Source organism: Dreissena polymorpha, chromosome 1, assembly GCF_020536995.1.
Source record: "Dreissena polymorpha isolate Duluth1 chromosome 1, UMN_Dpol_1.0, whole genome shotgun sequence".
NCBI classification, from domain to species: domain Eukaryota; kingdom Metazoa; phylum Mollusca; class Bivalvia; order Myida; family Dreissenidae; genus Dreissena; species Dreissena polymorpha.
Window position 1 is genome coordinate 108319773 of NC_068355.1, and position 12746 is coordinate 108332518.

Below are 12746 nucleotides of genomic sequence, written 5' to 3' on the forward strand. Positions count from 1 at the left end.
CTAATGACATCACGAAACCTTGAGTGACTTTATGGCAGACAGTGTAGCTCCTGATAACCTGTATGCTAATGACATCACGAGACCTTGAGTGACTTTATGGCAGACAGTGTAGCTCCTGATAACCTGTGTGCTAATGACGTCACGAAACCTTGAGTGACTTTATGGCAGACAGTGTAGCTCCTGATAACCTGTATGCTAATGACATCACGAAGCCTTGAGTGACTTTATGGCAGACAGTGTAGCTCCTGATAACCTGTATGCTAATGACATCACGAAACCTTGAGTGACTTTATGGCAGACAGTGTAGCTCCTGATAACCTGTGTGCTAATGACATCACGAAGCCTTGAGTGACTTTATGGCAGACAGTGTAGCTCCTGATAACCTGTGTGCTAATGACATCACGAAACCTTGAGTGACTTTATGGCAGACAGTGTAGTTCTGATAACCTGTATGCTAATGACATCACGAAGACTTGAGTGACTTTATGGCAGACAGTGTAGCTCCAGATAACCTGTATGCTAATGACATCACGAAACCTTGAGTGACTTTATTGCAGACATGGTAGCTCCTGATAACCTGTATGCTAATGACATCATGAAGCCTTAAGTGACTTTATGGCAGACAGTGTAGCTCCTGATAACCTGTATGCTAATGACAGCATGAAACCTTGAGTGACTTTATGGTAGACATGGTAGCTCCTGATAACCTGTGTGCTAATGACATTACGAAACCTTGAGTGACTTTATGGCAGACAGTGTAGCTCCTGATATTCTGTATACTAATGACATCACGAAACCTTGAGTGACTTTATGGCAGACAGTGTAGCTCCTGATAACCTGTGTGCTAATGACATCACGAAGCCTTGAGTGACTTTATGGCAGACAGTGTAGCTCCTGATAACCTGTGTGCTAATGACATCACGAAACCTTGAGTGACTTTATGGCAGACAGTGTAGCTCCTGATAACCTGTATGCTAATGACATCACGAAGCCTTGAGTGACTTTATGGCAGACAGTGTAGCTCCTGATAACCTGTATGCTAATGACATCACGAAACCTTGAGTGACTTTATTGCAGACATGGTAGCTCCTGATAAACTGTATGCTAATGACATCACGAAGCCTTAAGTGACTTTATGGCAGACAGTGTAGCTCCTGATAACCTGTATGCTAATGACACCATGAAACCTTGAGTGACTTTATGGTAGACATGGTAGCTCCTGATAACCTGTGTGCTAATGACATTACGAAACCTTGAGTGACTTTATGGCAGACAGTGTAGCTCCTGATATTCTGTATACTAATGACATCACGAAGCCTTGAGTGACTTCATGGCAGACAGTGTAGCTCCTGATAACCTGTGTGCTAATGACATCACGAAACCTTGAGTGACTTTATGGCAGACAGTGTAGCTCCTGATAACCTGTGTGATAATGACATCACGAAACCTTGAGTGACTTTATGGCAGACAGTGTAGCTCCTGATAACCTGTGTGCTAATGACATCACGAAACCTTGAGTGACTTTATGGCAGACAGTGTAGCTCCTGATAACCTGTGTGCTAATGACATCACGAAGCCTTGAGTGACTTTATGGCAGACAGTGTAGCTCCTGATAACCTGTGTGCTAATGACATCACAAAACCTTGAGTGACTTTATGGCAGACAGTGTAGCTCCTGATAACCTGTGTGCTAATGACATCACAAAACCTTGAGTGACTTTATGGCAGACAGTGTAGCTCCTGATAACCTGTATGCTAATGACATCACGAAACCTTGAGTGACTTTATCGCAGACAGTGTAGCTCCTGATAACCTGTGTGCTAATGACATCACGAAACCTTGAGTGACTTTATGGTAGACAGTGTAGATCCTGATAACCTGTATGCTAATGACATCACGAAACCTTGAGTGACTTTATTGCAGACAGTGTAGCTCCTGATAACCTGTGTGCTAATGACATCACGAAACCTTGAGTGACTTTATGGCTGACAGTGTAGCTCCTGATAACCTGTGTGCTAATGACATCACGAAACCTTGAGTGACTTTATGGTAGACAGTGTAGCTCCTGATAACCTGTATGCTAATGACATCACGAAACCTTGAGTGACTTTATGGCAGACAGTGTAGCTCCTGATAACCTGTGTGCTAATGACATCACGAAGCCTTAAGTGACTTTATGGCAGACAATGTAGCTCCTGATAACCTGTGTGCTAATGACATCACGAAGCCTTGAGTGACTTTATGGCAGACAGTGTAGCTCCTGATAACCTGTATGCTAATGACATCACAAAACCTTGAGTGACTTTATGGCAGACAGTGTAGCTCCTGATAACCTGTATGCTAATGACATCACGAAACCTTGAGTGACTTTATGGCAGACAGTGTAGCTCCTGATAACCTCTGTGCTAATGACATCACGAAGCCTTGAGTGACTTTATGGCAGACAGTGTAGCTCTTGATAACCTGTATGCTAATGACATCACGAAACCTTGAGTGACTTTATCGCAGACAGTGTAGCTCCTGATAACCTCTGTGCTAATGACATCACGAAGCCTTGAGTGACTTTATGGCAGACAGTGTAGCTCCTGATAACCTGTATGCTAATGACATCACGAAGCCTTGAGTGACTTTATGGCAGACAGTGTAGTTCCTGATAACCTGTATGCTAATGACATCACGAAACCTTGAGTGACTTTATTGCAGACATGGTAGCTCCTGATAACCTGTGTGCTAATGACATCACGAAACCTTGAGTGACTTTATGGCAGATAGTGTAGCTCCTGATAACCTGTATGCTAATGACATCACGAAGCCTTGAGTGACTTTATGGCAGAAAGTGTAGCTCCTGATAACCTGTATGCTAATGACATCACGAAACCTTGAGTGACTTTATGGCAGACAGTGTAGCTCCTGATAACCTGTATGCTAATGACATCACGAAACCTTGAGTGACTTTATGGCAGACAGTGTAGCTCCTGATAACCTGTGTGCTAATGACATCACGAAACCTTGAGTGACTTTATGGCAGACAGTGTAGCTCCTGATAACCTGTATGCTAATGACATCACGAAACCTTGAGGTACTTTATGGCAGACAGTGTAGCTCCTGATAACCTCTGTGCTAATGACATCACGAAGCCTTGAGTGACTTTATCGCAGACAGTGTAGCTCCTGATAACCTGTGTGCTTATGACATCACGAAGCCTTGAGTGACTTTATTGCAGACAGTGTAGCTCCTGATAACCTGTGTGCTAATGACATCACGAAGCCTTGAGTGACTTTATCGCAGACAGTGTAGCTCCTGATAACCTGTGTGCTAATGACATCACGAAACCTTGAGTGACTTTATTGCAGACAGTGTAGCTCCTGATAACCTGTGTGCTAATGACATAACGAAGCCTTGAGTGACTTTATCGCAGACAATGTAGCTCCTGATAACCTGTGTGCTAATGACATCACGAAACCTTGAGTGACTTTATGGCAGACAGTGTAGCTTCTGATAACCTGTGTGCTAATGACATCACGAAACCTTGAGTGACTTAATGGCAGACAGTGTAGCTCCTGATAACCTGTATGCTAATGACATCACGAAGCCTTGAGTGACTTTATGGCAGACAGTGTAGCTCCTGATAACCTGTATGCTAATGACATCACGAAACCTTGAGTGACTTTATTGCAGACATGGTAGCTCCTGATAACCTGTATGCTAATGACATCACGAAGCCTTAAGTGACTTTATGGCAGACAGTGAACCTCCTGATAACCTGTATGCTAATGACACCATGAAACCTTGAGTGACTTTATGGCAGACAGTGTAGCTCCTGATAACCTGTGTGCTAATGACATCACGAAACCTTGAGTGACTATGGCAGACAGTGTAGCTCCTGATAACCTGTATGCTAATTACATCACAAAACCTTGAGTGACTTTATGGCAGACAGTGTAGCTCCTGATAACCTGTATGCTAATGACATCACGAAGCCTTGAGTGACTTTATGGCAGACAGTGTAGCTCCTGATAACCTGTGTGCTAATGACATCACGAAACCTTGAGTGACTATGGCAGACAGTGTAGCTCCTGATAACCTGTATGCTAATGACATCACGAAGCCTTGAGTGACTTTATCGCAGACAGTGTAGCTCCTGATAACCTGTGTGCTAATGACATCACGAAACCTTGAGTGACTTTATTGCAGACAGTGTAGCTCCTGATAACCTGTGTGCTAATGACATAACGAAGCCTTGAGTGAATTTATCGCAGACAATGTAGCTCCTGATAACCTGTGTGCTAATGACATCACGAAACCTTGAGTGACTTTATGGCAGACAGTGTAGCTTCTGATAACCTGTGTGCTAATGACATCACGAAACCTTGAGTGACTTAATGGCAGACAGTGTAGCTCCTGATAACCTGTATGCTAATGACATCACAAAGCCTTGAGTGACTTTATGGCAGACAGTGTAGCTCCTGATAACCTGTATGCTAATGACATCACGAAACCTTGAGTGACTTTATTGCAGACATGGTAGCTCCTGATAACCTGTATGCTAATGACATCACGAAGCCTTAAGTGACTTTATGGCAGACAGTGTACCTCCTGATAACCTGTATGCTAATGACACCATGAAACCTTGAGTGACTTTATGGTAGACATGGTAGCTCCTGATAACCTGTGTGCTAATGACATTACGAAACCTTGAGTGACTTTATGGCAGACAGTGTAGCTCCTGATATTCTGTATACTAATGACATCACGAAACCTTGAGTGACTTCATGGCAGACAGTGTAGCTCCTGATAACCTGTGTGCTAATGACATCACGAAACCTTGAGTGACTTTATGGCAGACAGTGTAGCTCCTGATAACCTGTGTGATAATGACATCACGAAACCTTGAGTGACTTTATGGCAGACAGTGTAGCTCCTGATAACCTGTATGCTAATGACATCACGAAACCTTGAGTGACTTTATGGCAGACAGTGTAGCTCCTGATAACCTGTGTGCTAATGACATCACGAAACCTTGAGTGACTTTATGGCAGACAGTGTAGCTCCTGATAACCTGTATGCTAACGACATCACGAAGCCTTGAGTGACTTTATGGCAGACAGTGTAGCTCCTGATAACCTGTGTGCTAATGACATCACGAAACCTTGAGTGACTATGGCAGACAGTGTAGCTCCTGATAACCTGTATGCTAATTACATCACAAAACCTTGAGTGACTTTATGGCAGACAGTGTAGCTCCTGATAACCTGTATGCTAATGACATCACGAAGCCTTGAGTGACTTTATGGCAGACAGTGTAGCTCCTGATAACCTGTGTGCTAATGACATCACGAAACCTTGTGTGACTATGGCAGACAGTGTAGCTCCTGATAACCTGTATGCTAATTACATCACAAAACCTTGAGTGACTTTATGGCAGACAGTGTAGCTCCTGATAACCTGTATGCTAAAGACACCATGAAACCTTGAGTGACTTTATGGCAGACAGTGTAGCTCCTGATAACCTGTGTGCTAATGACATCACAAAGCCTTAAGTGAATTTATGGCAGACAGTGTAGCTCCTGATAACCTGTATGCTAATGACATCACAAAACCTTGAGTGACTTTATGGCAGACAGTGTAGCTCCTGATAACCTGTATGCTAATGACATCACGAAGCCTTGAGTGACTTTATGGCAGACAGTGTAGCTCCTGATAACCTGTGTGCTAATGACATCACGAAACCTTGAGTGACTTTATGGCAGACAGTGTAGCTCCTGATAACCTGTGTGCTAATGACATCACAAAACCTTGAGTGACTTTATGGCAGACAGTGTAGCTCCTGATAACCTGTGTGCTTATGACATCACGAAACCTTGAGTGACTTTATGGCAGACAGTGAAGCTCCTGATAACCTGTGTGCTAATGACATCACGAAACCTTGAGTGACTTTATGGCAGACAGTGTAGCTCCTGATAACCTGTGTGCTAATGACATCACGAAACCTTGAGTAACTTTATGGCAGACAGTGTAGCTCCTGATAACCTGTGTGCGAAAGACATCACGAAACCTTGAGTGACTTTATGGCAGACTGTGTAGCTTCTGATAACCTGTATGCTTATGACATCACGAAACCTTGAGTGACTTTATGGCAGACAGTGTAGCTCCTGATAACCTGTGTGCTAATGACATCATGAAACCTTGAGTGACTTTATGGCAGACAATGTAGCTCCTGATAACCTGTGTGCTAATGACATCACGAAACCTTGAGTGACTTTATGGCAGACAGTGTAGCTCCTGATAACCTGTATGCTAATGACATCACGAAACCTTGAGTGACTTAATTGCAGACAGTGTAGCTTCTGATAACCTGTGTGCTAATGACATCACGAAACCTTGAGTGACTTTATTGCAGACAGTGTAGCTCCTGATAACCTGTATGCTAATGACACCATGAAACCTTGAGTGACTTTATGGTAGACATGGTAGCTCCTGATAACCTGTATGCTAATGACATCACGAAGCCTCGAGTGACTTTATGGCAGACAGTTTAGCTCCTGATAACCTGTGTGCTAATGACATCACGAAGCCTTGAGTAACTTTATGGCAGACAGTGTAGCTCCTGATAACCTGTATGCTAATGACATCACGAAACCTTGAGTGATTTTATGGCAGACAGTGTAGCTCCTGATAACCTGTATGCTAATGACATCACAAAACCTTGAGTGACTTTATGGCAGACATGGTAGCTCCTGACCAGACCGGCAGTTGTGCAGGCAGGTCTCAGGAGCCACTTGGCCACATGAGCATAAGACCCAATTTTGCATGAGACTTTCTTTACGTGACATTGGCTTTATGTGTAGCAATACTTGCAAAATACTGGTACATACATACTGTTATAACTAACCACATTATGCGTGTCAAAGAACAGTCGAATCTGTTTCTAGTGAAATATAGCAGAGGGGTATGTTTCCTTAGGACTTATTTCTAGTTTTTAATTTGTTTTCTGCATAATATTAGATATGATGTGATCTTGTCTCAATGAAATCATCAAGAGTTTTTTATTTGGTTGCATTTGAAGTTTCCAAACATTCAGACCACACAATTTATTAGTAATATTCTAAGCTGTTTGCAACACAATAAACGTGGGTTTCCACATTAAAAAGACATTTAAATTATGGTTATAGTTTGGTTTTTTCAATTATTTGTAATTATATGGCAATATTAGTGTTATTTTGAGTATTGTATGTTGATTTTAGCAATATGTGTATTACAGATTGTAAGATAATGCCCATAAAATCCTGAAAATAAAGCAAAATTTATTGACTGTATCAGTTTGAGTGACTTTATGGCAGACAGTGTTTGTGTATAATTGATGATTTATGCAGAATTTTATTATTGCCATCTTAGATTTATTAGAGATAATTATTTTGTTTGCAGTTACCCAATTGCTTACAAAATTAATAAAGTCTTAGTCAATATCAGTCTATGTTGTTTTCTACTCTAGAACATGTTCAAGAGCATCCTCTCAATTCATTGTCAAAGTATATAAGGGCATAATATTAAAAATATGCAATTTCGTCATGTGGGGCTTTGCAATTATTTCCCCATTTTTTTTTTATTCAGTTTGAACATGCTATCATTGATCAATAGTCCATTATAAACACATAAAAAGTGAAAACCCATAACAGTGTAACATAATTATTATAACTATATACTATTGAATTGAAATAGACATGTGGGAGCAGTGGTCTAATGGTAGGACGCAGGCTTAGAGATCGAGAGGTCCCTGGTTCGATTTCGCCCTGACCACTGGAATTTTCCTGAGCAAGAAATTTATCCCTCATTTGCTGCTCTCCACCCAGGTGTATAAATGGGTACCTGTGAGGAAAATAAGCCAATGAGCCGTGGCTGCATACTGCACCTAATGTTAATGGACGACTTATGACCCAGTGATCAGGGGGTAATTGTGAAGTTGATTGAAGATCTACATGTGTATCGAAATCAGACTTTAAACACACCTTTACCCTTTTTATGCCCCAGAAGAAGGGCATATAGTGTTCGCACTGTCCGTCTGTCTGTCACACTTTGCGTTTAGGTTGCGAAAAATGCTCATAACTTCTATATACTTCATGTGTAACCTTCATATTTGGCATGTATGCGTATATATGGACAAGGCCTTTCCATACACACACAAATTTTGACCCCCTTGACCTTAAACTTAGGGTCCGCGTTTAGGTTTTGAAATCTGTGTTTAGGTTTTGAAAAATGCTCATAACTTCTATCAAAGCGTTTTTCGGGGGCATATGTCATCCTATGGAGACAGCTCTTGTTTTATTCTTAATTTTTACTGGAGCTTTTTAGATACAATGTTTACATTGATTAATATAAAGCATTTGATGACAAGCTTCAATATCTGCCAAAATCAGTGAAAAGGTCCCTTTAAAGCAACTTAACAAAAATAAACCAATGTTAATTTATGTGCACTGAAGATTTATAGTACCCTGTTATATAAGAACACACCTGCCTTGAATAGCAAGCGGTAAATGCAGTTCTAATTATGTCAACATGCAATGGAATTAATGTTTTGCAATCATAAATTAAAAAGATAAATTGTAATGTGCAGAGTGGTATAAAAGCCATATCAATTGCAAAAATAAGAGAAGCTTTCAGCTTGTTCAAAAAACAAAACATAGAACATTAAAAAACTACTTACTTCATTTATTACAATTGTGTTTGACTAGCAATGCAGAGAATAAATAAAAACTGTCAGAAAATTTGGATCCTGTGAAAGCTCACAAAATTTGTTAGGCTGGTTGATAAAACTTAGCATGTGGATAGAGGGTCAAATTGGTAATTTGCACATTATTTCAGATTTTTGACACACACAAATTGTGGTTGCTATGAATAAAAGAATAAGTGAAATCTGTCCCCAAAATCTTGATAATGTTCAACTCAAGAAGTCTCTGAGCTAAATCTTGGAAACTCCGTGCGGATAGATGGCCAAAGGAGAAACTATGCATGTTATTTCAGTTTTGTTTTTGCAACAAAAATTGTGTTGCTAGTGTTACAAAGTGTAAACAAAACTCTGGATCCTGTGACAACTCTATAAGTCATAAAGCTAAGATGATAATACTTGATATGTGGGCACAAGGCCATTAAGGGAATAAACATGCTATTTCAGCGGGGTTTCATGTGACAAAAAAGTGGTACTATTGTCACAGAAATGAGGGCATACACTTGCAGACTTTTCTAACGCATCACTTTTCAAACTTGAATATCTCAGTTATGAGTAAAGATATTAATTTAAAATTTTAAATACGATCATTTGACTACATTGTCTGCAAGCTCACGATAAAATCATTCATCAGTGTCGATTGGACGCTTTAGCACGTGGGGTAGGTGTGGTTTCATATTTTTGCACCTGGAAATGTTGAAACGTGATTTAATTCTAGTTTTATTTCAATTTAATTATTTTAGGAGGGTTCTTACACAAGGAAAACATAAAATTAATTTACAAAACAATGAAGCTTGTATGAATAATCAGGAGCGCAATCACGCACTTTGCATCTTACAGACTCAACCTTTCCCACTTGCTAAAGCGTCCAATCGTCACGGATGAATGATTTTATCATTAGCTTGCACATATTGTCGTCAAATGATCACATGTGCAGTTTTAAATAAAAATATTTACTCATTACTGAGATATGTAAGTTTTAAAAGTGTTGCGTTAAAAAATCACGAAGTGTAGTAAAAGGCGATATACATGTTATTCCAATTTAATTTCAATTTCATAATTCTAGGTAAGTTTTTACACAAGAAAAACATAACATTATTTAGAGAAAAACAATATGGCTTGTATGAAAATTCAGGAGCGAAAACGGCTCAATCGGCATGTTGCAAGCCGGTCAGTTTTTAAGACGTGTAAGTTTATGCGTTTTACTTTTCACATTGTTATTATTTAACGTTGTACGAGTTTGCGAATTTGACTTTTGTAGTGATGTTTTTAATTTTTTAAGTTTTATATTTTGTTGTTTTTCAATTTCAATTAAATTGTCAGGAAATATCAGATATGTGTTGAATTATTCTTGGTCCAAATTTCAGCACAAGCCATTCAAAAATAAGGGAGCTATATTGATATGATTTAGTGATGCTTTAGAAAAGTCTCAAATTTATGAGTATTTAGATCTTGCAACAACTGACAAAATATAAAAACTATTTCTGACAATATTAATCTGGTAGTGGACTGTATTTTTTTCTGTTACAAATCTTTTAAAGATGTTTTTAATTCTGTGTGTTTTAAATGATGCAACATTTTCAACTGTAAACCAGGTATAAAAAGTGCATTTACATTGAGAGTTACACAGATAGAAAAAAGGAAAAATTTACAAGCTAAAAATCCTTTAACCTTTTGCATGCTGGGAAATTTGTCGTCTGCTTAAATGTTGTCTGCTGAGTTTGTAAAATTAGCATTTTCTTCGATTTTTTTTTAAAGAATACTATCAGAATAGTAAACAGTTTGGATCCAGATGAGACGCCACGTTCTGTGGCGTCTCATCTGGATCCAAACTGTTTGCAAAGGCCTTCAAAATTTGGTTCCAGCACTGAAAGAGTTAAGATCTGGAAGTGTTAATGTAGTGCTTTCCTTTAAATACTGAACCACAAGGTAAATCAAAGAGTTCAGGATTTTTTTCACAAACTGTTGCAATCCTGTAAACATGCCTGAAAAAAGTGCATGTGCCCTCAAGAAAATACCTGGGACGCCATGAAGATCTAATCATTTGATTTTCTTTTAGGATAAAGTTTTTAAAGTTCTTAACAGTTTAATGTCTCTCTGAAATAAAGCAGACAAATATTATCATTTGAGTGACAAGTTAATGCCTGTCTTCATGATAACTCAAATTGTACAATTTTTTTAACTATCAACCTTTTTATAATGCAAGTTACAGTTATGTAAAAGAATTATTATCAACATGATAACCTTCTTAACTTTGTTTGTTTTAAGCCTTCTTTCATTTCCTTCTTAAAGAGATACCTTATCAACCTGTTTAGAGCATACTCTAAAAGATCATCTAATATGCTTCCATTTTCATGTTGCGCCTGTTAAAGTGGGAATAAACTAACACAAATTACCTAACAGCTTTTACAGACCTTACAATATACCTATGGGGAGCATTGGGCCTTGTTCTGGCAAAACTAGGCTTAAGGCATGTAAGGAAAGTGTAGTCCCAGATTAAGGTGTGCTGTGTGCATAGGCATGTAAGGAAAGTGTAGTCCCAGATTAAGGTGTGCTGTGTGCATAGGCATGTAAGGAAAGTGTAGTCCCAGATTAAGATGTGCTGTGTGCATAGGCATGTAAGGAAAGTGTAGTCCCAGATTAAGGTGTGCTGTGTGCATAGACATGTAAGGAAAGTGTAGTCCCAGATTAAGGTGTGCTGTGTGCATAGGCATGTAAGGAAAGTGTAGTCCCAGATTAAGGTGTGCTGTGTGCATAGGCTTGTAAGGAAAGTGTAGTCCCAGATTAAGGTGTGCTGTGTGCATAGGCATGTAAGGAAAGTGTAGTCCCAGATTAAGGTGTGCTGTGTGCATAGGCATGTAAGGAAAGTGTAGTCCCATATTAAGGTGTGCTGTGTGCATAGGCATGTAAGGAAAGTGTAGTCCCAGATTAAGGTGTTCTGTGTGCATAGGCATGTAAGGAAAGTGTAGTCCCAGATTAAGGTGTGCTGTGTGCATAGGCATGTAAGGAAAGTGTAGTCCCAGATTAAGGTGTGCTGTGTGCATAGGCATGTAAGGAAAGTGTAGTCCCAGATTAAGGTGTGCTGTGTGCATAGGCATGAAAGGAAAGTGTAGTCCCAGATTAAGGTGTGCTGTGTGCATAGGCATGTAAGGAAAGTGTAGTCCCAGATTAAGGTGTGCTGTGTGCATAGGCGTGTAAGGAAAGTGTAGTCCCATATTAAGGTGTGCTGTGTGCATAGGCACGTAAGGAAAGTGTAGTCCCAGATTAAGGTGTGCTGTGTGCATAGGCATGGAAAGAAACTGTAGTCCCAGATTAAGGTGTGCTGTGTGCATAGGCATGTAAGGAAAGTGTAGTCCCAGATTAAGGTGTGCTGTGTGCATAGGCATGTAAGGAAAGTGTAGTCCCAGATAAAGGTGTGCTGTATGCATAGGCATGTAAGGAAAGGTTAGTCCCAGATTAAGGTGTGCTGTGTGCATAGGCATGTAAGGAACGTGTAGTCCCAGATTAAGGTGTGCTGTGTGCATAGGCATGGAAAGAAACTGTAGTCCCATATTAAGGTGTGCTGTGTGCATAGGCATGTAAGGAAAGTGTAGTCCCAGATTAAGGTGTGCTGTGTGCATAGGCATGTAAGGAAAGTGTAGTCCCAGATTAAGGTGTGCTGTGTGCATAGGCATGTAAGGAAAGTGTAGTCCCAGATTAAGGTGTGCTGTGTGCATAGGCATGTAAGGAAAGTGTAGTCCCAGATTAAGGTGTGCTGTGTGCATAGGCATGGTAGGAAAGTGTAGTCCCAGATTAAGGTGTGCTGTGTGCATAGGCATGGAAAGAAACTGTAGTCCCATATTAAGGTGTGCTGTGTGCATAGGCATGTAAGGAAAGTGTAGTCCCAGATTAAGGTGTGCTGTGTGCATAGGCATGTAAGGAAAGTGTAGTCCCAGATTAAGGTGTGCTGTGTGCATAGGCATGTAAGGAAAGTGTAGTCCCAGATTAAGGTGTGCTGTGTGCATAGGCATGTAAGGAAAGTGTAG

General features: G+C 40.1%; 1 protein-coding gene across 2 annotated transcripts in view; it reads left to right on the top strand.

Annotated features, from left to right (window-relative positions):
- The window catches only part of LOC127843594 (lipoxygenase homology domain-containing protein 1-like), a 220772-nt gene that overhangs the window by 121850 nt on the left and 86176 nt on the right, over window positions 1–12746 (top strand). The window lies entirely within an intron of this gene.